Here is an 8,640-nt window from a genome sequence, read left to right as displayed (position 1 = left end):
ACTAGATTGCTCCTGTCGTTGCTGCAGACGGCGGCCAACAGTGTTTGCTTTCATTTACAGGCGCTCTGCTGTGTTTTACAGCAAAGATCTCCTAATCAGATCAGAGTTTTCTTTCTCCTCGTTGTGTTCAAACAAGCAGAATCTGCGCGGTCTCTCGCTCGGATCGGCACGCTCTGCAGCTTCAGGGAGGAGGATCAGGAGGGATAATTGGATTATTTCAAATGAAACTTTCACACCAACTCACAGATATGCAGCTACAGTCTGAGCAGATGCCAAAAACAGGAGAAACAAAGCAAGGCAGCACAGAGCCGGCGTGCTGCAGAACGCTGCAGAGGCTGGACAGAATTACAGCAAAACTAAATTAATAATTGCCTTTTATCTGTTATCTTTCACTAATGTTGATTTATGCAGATATTACACCACAAATTACACCACATCCTCTCTGGTTCTCTGAGATATGAAAATGAATTTGGGGTTGTGCTCTACAAACAGTCTGGTTCCATTGTGTAGTAAAAGTGTTGGAACGGGGCCCTGGGGGCTCCTGGGGGCTCCTGGGGGCTCCTGGGGGCTCCTGGGGCTCCTGGGGGCTCCTGGCTCTAGAAGCGTGGCTGTGAATCATTGTTCAGGCCTGGTGAGGAGCCATTCCTCTGATTCAGGTGTGATGGGGAGTCTAAAAGCTGCAGGATGGAGGCTGTGGAGGACCGGACGTCCTAGTCAAAGCTCAGAGGAAAGCCTCTAAGCTGTTCCATCCTCTCTGTGACTAAAGTCAGACTCAGACTTCAGTCTCCTGCAACCTTTGCTCTGCTTTGGGACTCTCAGCGTCTCATCCTTCCTGTTTGCAGATCACGCGGTTGGTGAGATTCCCATGTGGTTTCTCGTGGCGCCTGCTGCAGAAGTCTTCAGGCCGTGACCTCCACCGCGTTCTGGAAAAGTCCACAACTAAGAGCGAAGCAGCTGGGATGAGAGGCAGCTCAGTCTGAGGTTCTGACCTAATCCTCATGGTGTCTCTGGGTTCACTAACACACCAGAATCCGTCAGTATCGCTGCTGCTTCACCCTGAACCACTTTTGGTTCTGGCCAATCACGTTGCAGTATCGAGGGTTAAGGCGGGACGTACCAGTGGAATGAAAGCTTAGCGGCTGATCCCACGGCTGACCCAACATAAACATGGCGGCGCCGGAGGAGGAGCTGCTCACATCTGATTGGTCAGAATCCAGCATTTCATCTCTGATAGAAGAGCAAGAAGCGCCTTCACCAGCTTAGCTTGATGTGGTTTCTCATTAGTTCTCATTAGTAGTGTTTAATCTGATACCGTGATTGGCTAAAACCAACCTTTGGTAGGCGGGCTCTAGGTGTCACTTCATCCAATCAGGAATGAAAGTTCTGCTGATGGTTCCCTGATCGGATTCAACGGGAGCAGAAGCAGATTAATAATCTGCAGAACGGAGAACGCCGCTCATTATCAGTCTGACTGAATCCAGCAGAGAGTCTGTTTCAGAAATAAACTCCATCATCCTCCAGGAGTGGAGCTTCTCCTCCATGAGGAGCAGCTCCTTTCTGGATGAAGCACCTTCAGCTGGTTCTGGTCCAGCCCATCCTGGTGCTGTCAGCTCAGAGCCCTGCTGCTTTAGCCAGGTTTGTAGAGTTAACCCGAGCAGAACCAAGCGTCCTGCCTTCCTGTTTGCTCTCCTATCATTAACGTCTGAGCAGGAAACCCAGGAGAAGCTAACACCTGAGGAACGTGGTGGAACCTCTGATCTCCTTTCTGTCTCCTCAGAGCTGCCGCCCTGCAGGCTGGACTCCATTAATGACGGCAGAAAACTGTCTGGCAGATCTAATGAGATTATAATGGCAGGATATCTGCTGCTGCCAGGGTCCAAACACACATTTCCACTTCACACACAGGGAGACAGTTAGTGGAGGGATGAATCTGCAGCAGAACTCACTCTGAGTCCAACCTGTTTAAAACCAAGAGTCTAATGAGGCTTTTGATGGGGAGGAAGTGTGAGTCCTGAATCTTAACGAGCTCTGAGTGCTAACGAGCTCGTAGACCTCATTAAGCCTAAAGTGTTCCTCAAACCTTCACCATCACCTCTGATGGTCTCTTCTCTCCAAGCTCTCCTGACTCTTCAGATGCTCCCACAGGACGTCTTTCAAATGGAAAATCCTCCAAGATTCACATTTTAATGAACGGAAACATGTTTATGCTCATCTTTATCAGCCAAACTGGCATTCTGGGTAATCTAGGTATGAATTGTTTTCTGAAAAGGGAGATTGTATTTCTAAGCATTGTGCCTTAACTATAACTACAGAGTTTAAATACTAAATAATAATCAGTCATTTTAAACAAAGAAGTTAAACGAGACGCTGAGTTAGACATTATGGTGAGGCTTCCTGCAACTTCCAAATAATTTACATTAAATGACGTCCTTCCATCTGTCCGTCCTGAGCTAACAGAGATTCTCCTCCTGGAGAATCCAGAGCTTTCCAGGCCAGAAGGAAAACATCTAGTCCCTGCAGAAGGTTCTGGGAGGTCTACTTTCACTGGGAACTACCCAAAGCGTCACAATCAGGAGGAAAACTGATCAGATGAACCTTCAGTGGAGCAGCAGGTCTTCTCCAAGCTGCTCCTGGATGGTGGCTCTCCTCTCCTCCTCTCTAAGGCAGACTGACCTGCCCCCCCAGACAGACAGGTCCAGACAGAACCAGGCAGGTCCAGATAGAACCAGGCAGAACCAGATAGAACCAGGCAGAACCAGGCAGGGGGTGGATGTGGGGCTTAAGTTGCCTTTAGATGTTTTACTTTGTAGTCCAACTTGTCTTCTATCTTGAGCTGCTGCTACCAATGTTCCTCTGTAACGCTTCCGTTCCTCGCGCTCCGTTCACGTTCAGCACTGTAAATGATCTAGTTGCTGAAATGACAGATAAACCTTAACATGCAGGGAGGGCAGCGGTCCTGGTGCTGCAGACGTTTTAGGGCGGAGCGGTTGAGTGTGAGGAAGGCAGACTTTGAAAATGTAACAGCTGATTTTGTTGGTGCCTCCTAATTTATCTGATAAAATCACCAGGATCTCTCAGCAGAGACGGAGTGCAGCTCTGAGCTGAATGCAAAGCAGGAAGCTGTTTCCAGGCTGACAGGGAGCTGCTGTTGCAGCGATAATTACCGGCCAGTAAATCAGGATAAATACGTCTGACCTGCAGCTTCTGGGCTCTAAAGCAGAGGTGGAGGTCTGAGGGTTTAATGGCACCGCTGGTTGGTCATTTTGTTCCATCAGGAGAACCATCAGTCCACTCACACAGAGACCTCTGACACTGAACCTGCTTCACACAAAATGACACATTTGGTGTTAAAGCTGCAGCAGGTAACTTTTGTATAAATGTATTTTTTACATATTTAAAACTTTAGGCTATGACAGTAAAATACGTGACATATGATCTATGAATCCAGCTCCTCTGGCTCCTCCCAGAGCTCCTGCTGCATCTGCAGAACTCCACCGCTCCCGGTCCGAAGCAACCAATCAGAGCCAGGAGGAACATCTGGCTCTGATTGGTTGCTAACAGCGTCCATCGCTGCTCACCCCCCCCCCCACACAGCGCTGCCATCATTTAAGCTCCAGGTTGCTGGTGGAGAAATGGTGGAGAAACCAGCTGCTCTACATTAAAACTGATGAGCAGCATGGCTCAGAAATCACAGACAGGTGAACGTTGGTGCAGGGGGGGGGGGGGCAGTCACACTGAAAGACGTGTAATATCCCTGTTGGTTCACAGGGGAAACGTAGGATCTATCAGTCTCCCCCTGTGAAAAAACAACATGGCCGCCGTTGCCTGTCCTTTATGTGGAAAAGTAAACATTTAAGCAAAATAACGGCATTAATATGCATTTTCTAGAGAAATATGCACAATATATTCCTAATCTTTGTTCTAGGAAGCTAGACAATATTTCCTTTATTAGTGTCGCGGAAGGTTTTAGTGTCACATGGAGGATGGAGCTAAAACAGGGAAGATGGATGGATGGATGGATGGATGGATGGATGTTGGATGGATGGATGATGGATGGATGGATGGATGACGGATGGATGGATGGATGGATGGACGGATGGATGGATGATGGACGATGGATGGATGGACGTTGGATGGATGGATGGATGGATGGATGAAGGGATGGATGATGGATGATGGATGGATGGATGGATGGATGGATGGATGAAGGGATGGATGATGGATGATGGATGGATGATGGATGGATGGATGGATGACGGATGGATGGATGGATGGATGGACGGATGGATGGATGATGGACGATGGATGGATGGACGTTGGATGGATGGATGGATGGATGGATGAAGGGATGGATGATGGATGACGGATGGATGGATGGATGGATGGACGGATGGATGGATGATGGACGATGGATGGATGGACGTTGGATGGATGGATGGATGGATGGATGAAGGGATGGATGATGGATGATGGATGGATGGATGGATGATGATGGATGGATGGATGGATGGATGTTGGATGGATGATGATGGATGGATGTTGGATGGTTGGATGATGGATGGATGGATGGATGGATGGATGTTGGATGGATGGATGATGGATGGATGTTGGATGGATGGATGATAGATGTTGGATGGATGGATGATGGATGGATGGATGATGATGGATGGACAGATGGATGGATGGATGGATGGACAGATGCATGGATGGATGATAGATGGATGGATGATGGATGGATGGATGGATGGATGATAGATGGATGGATGATGGATGGATAGATGGATGATAGATGGATATTCTCTGTAACCAAACATGCAAACCTGCATTTTCACGTAAATTTTCGCTTTAATAATAAAACAAGATGAATGTTTGTATTAATGATTAAAAGACTCGAATCATCAGTGATTAAAAGACTCGAATCATCAGTGAACTCTTCCTGATTCTTCAGCTTCATGTTTAATTCACTGAACAGCAGCTGCAGTCAGTTTTTCTCAGACTCGGCGTCTAACTCACACATTTTCACTCAGTTCCTTCTTTGCTCAGCGCTGCTGATCCGCTCACAAAGCCAGTTTACTTTATTTAACTGTAGGAAAATCTAACCTGATGAGGCGTTGCTAAGCCAAGGCAAACTAAACAGGAATAATTCTATAAATCTCTTTATTAAAAACAATCTTTTGTTTCTTTTCCAGTGTTGAGGAGGTTCTGCCAGTTGAAGTTTAATTATAGATAACAAAACGACCAGAAACATCAGGGATTATATTTATTAATCATTTATTTATAACTAAACTGATGTTTATTGTGTAATGATTTAAACAAAAAAGAAACACTAATATACTAATATATTCTACTTCAAACCGCTTCTACAGTCACTTATTAAAACTTATTCGACTGTGGGTAACATGATCCAATCTGAGGAATAAAGTGTCAGAACTAATGTTATTTGTTCATTTTATGGATTTATCAAAATGTTTAACACTATAGACAGAAGAAGAAGAAACACACACATTTCACTCCAATTTTATTAACATTTTTATAAATAATGGAGGAAACAGTATATTCACAAACTAATGTAATAATTAATAAACACATTTAATTGTTTGGTTATAGCTTGAGCTCCACATTCAGATTTCTGAGGATTTAAACCAGTTTTCATTCTGCTGAGTAAAGAGACGCGGTCCAGCCGATTTAAAGTTAAGTAAAGATTCATTATTTTAAAGCTCTCTGAATTTATGGGGAAGCAACAACAGATCTTTAACTGAAGAGAAGCGTTGCTGTTACTGACATTAAGAGCCAGAAACACAGAGGAGAGTAAAAATGATCTTTTAAAGGATAGAAAGAGGTGATATTTGTCCTGATGAGGAGGTTTTGGTCACATGTGCTGCGTTTCCTCCACGTTTAGCTGCTGATCAGTTAAAGAGATTCATCACCGCGGTTCTGACTGACTGGACCTGATTTAGGAGGCTGTGAAGAACCGCAGCAGCTCCTGGTGTTCACAGCTGAACCTGCAGACAGAGGCGTGCTCCTTGTCCCTGCAGAACATGTGGACATGTGGGGGGGGGGGGGGGGGGGGGGGGGGGTCCCTGGTACATCTGACAGCAGAGGAACCGCGGGAGTTCAGACCTTCATTCTGGGCTCAGTGAAGCAGAGCGAACAGGCGTCAGAGCAGAGGAGACGTGTGAGTGAATCAGGCCAGGAAGGGGGGGGGGGGGGGGGGGGGGTCACTGAGGCTCTGGCTTGGAGCTTCACTCTGATGCAGCAGCACTCAGAAATGTTCTGTTAATTATCCACTGTTTAAAGTTATTTAATGTTTAATAAATAACTCTGTGTCTGTTAGGTATTGTCTGGTGAATATCAGCTGATATCAGGACAATAGTTGAAAGGGATGATACGATCACTGGTGATCTTTTAACAGCAAACTCTGCACACATATAGAATAAAGGAGTGACAACTTCTCTTCAAGTTCAAGAATTTATTAACAGAAATAAATGAACACCCAGAGAACATCACTATATAATGCTGTTTATCTCAATAAACACAATATTTCAACCAACAAATCCTCTACTAGGCTAGTGAAGCTTAAAGGTATACTATGCAACCGGGGTTGATTTTCCAGCGAGGCTCCCCCCAGAGGGCGAAAGTAAAAGTGCACTGTCGTAAAGATGCTCAGCTGTTCTGGTTTCTCCGTCAAGCCAGGCGCGGTTGTTTTGAGCTTAGCAGACAGGCGAACGCAACGAAAAGTGGAAAAAACGGCAGTAAAACAATGACTAACAGTGAAGGTATGAACATCAGGCTTCCCGCAGCGTTATCTTGCCGAGGCGGCGGCCGCCGCCGCCTGGCCGCCGCGGTAGCGTCTCGCCAACATAAAAAACCCCAAATAATATTAATAATAATAATAATAATAATGATAATAATAATAAATAAAACTCGATATGCTTGAATGTTTAGTTGACGTTAACACCCGGTTCTTTGTTGTTGCTTTCGCGCGTGCATATAGTGAATGGCAGTGTTGAGTTCTCGCCGTAAAGCGAGACTTCTGTGGGTGCGGGCCGAGAGCTCTTTTAATCATCCAAAACGGTATGGAACACATTAATTAACTGAAAAATGTTGCATAGTATGCCTTTAACTACTAAGCAAAATCAAGATAAAAAGAAGCTAAGGAACTATGAACACACTAAAAGACACAAAAGACAAAACAAAGTAGTCGATCATCATCAGAATGATTCAGTGAATCCTGGTTCACTGCAGATCTGAGTTAAAGAACCAAAGTTCATCTTAAAGAACATGAAATGGAGTTAAATCAGCTTAACTAATTCAAAACAACATTTGGTATGTGTTTCAACCCATTCACAATGCAAATCCTGAGTTAAAACATTATTTAATAAGATAACATTTTAAAGACTGTTTTTATCAGTAAAATAATTAACTTTAGAAATGCTTGATTTTACTAATGTGATTATACCTCCGGGAGGCTAGGGGTCGCTGTAGCGATCGGTCGGTAAAACCGGTTACTTCTAAAGTATAAACAATGCCTTTTAATCGACGTTAATATTCCGTATTAATGCAGCAATAACGCTCATAGCACTATCGAACGATGGTGGAGCTAAACGAACAAACATTATGCTTGAAATGAAACTGGATGTTACTGTAAGGTGACCAGATTTCTGAAATCAAATCTGGGGACATTTCTTGCTCGTACATATAAAACAATACATTTCATCCAGATGAAATTAGGAAACGGGGACAGTAATGGTTTCATTTATTTTTACATATTTATTAATATTTAAACAACAAAAATCAAGTGTAAAAGCCAGGAATGTGCCTCTCCACACATTTTTATTATATCCTAAGATTAATAAAATTAATAAATAAATAGATAAATAAATAAATAAATTAATAGAAAACTAGAACTGTGTCTTTGGGTTGGGGCAAAGTGATGGGGGTGGGCAGTGGCGGTTCTAGACCAAATTTACCAGGGGGCCAAGGTGGGGCCAGTGTTTTTTCACAGGGGCACAGAACAAAAAAATTAAACAATAAAATGGCAATATTTAACTGTGTAATAATATTAAGTGAGCCACTTGTGGCTCTGGAACTGCAGGTTTCAGACCCCTGGTCTAGCAGTTGAAAACTTTGCCCCCTGCTCAATACGGCTAAAGCTAAACGTGAAACATCTTAATTTTTAAATCCTTCTAAGAGTAAAACTGTATAGGTAAAAAATAAAATTGGTCAAAGTAACCAATCAGTTATGGTTTCTTTGCCATTGCAAATAATTATGAGAAGTTTATTTAACATCATGTCTTTAGTACAGGGGCCATAACAGGGGCCAGGACCATTTGTACAAGGGCATGGGCCCCTGTTGGCCCCTGTCTAGAACCACCCCTGGGGGTGGGAGTGGAGGGGTCTAAGGTGGTTAGCAGGGTTTTTCATTTTTGTGTAGCCCAAAGAGCTCGGCCACCTCCTAAGGGGAGAGTGACATGAGGAAAAGAAAAACCAGAAAAGTAAATACAAACATTTAGACTGTGGCTCTCTGTGAAGACAGAGTTCCTCAACCTTTTAAAAAAGTGTAACAAATACTTATTCTGCTCATGTCTACATACCTATGAGCAATAGGTTTTCTGCATCAACATCAAAAAGAAGTAGAGG

Source organism: Fundulus heteroclitus, chromosome 3, assembly GCF_011125445.2.
Source record: "Fundulus heteroclitus isolate FHET01 chromosome 3, MU-UCD_Fhet_4.1, whole genome shotgun sequence".
Taxonomy (NCBI): Eukaryota; Metazoa; Chordata; class Actinopteri; order Cyprinodontiformes; family Fundulidae; genus Fundulus; species Fundulus heteroclitus.
This window is presented reverse-complemented; position numbering follows the sequence as displayed.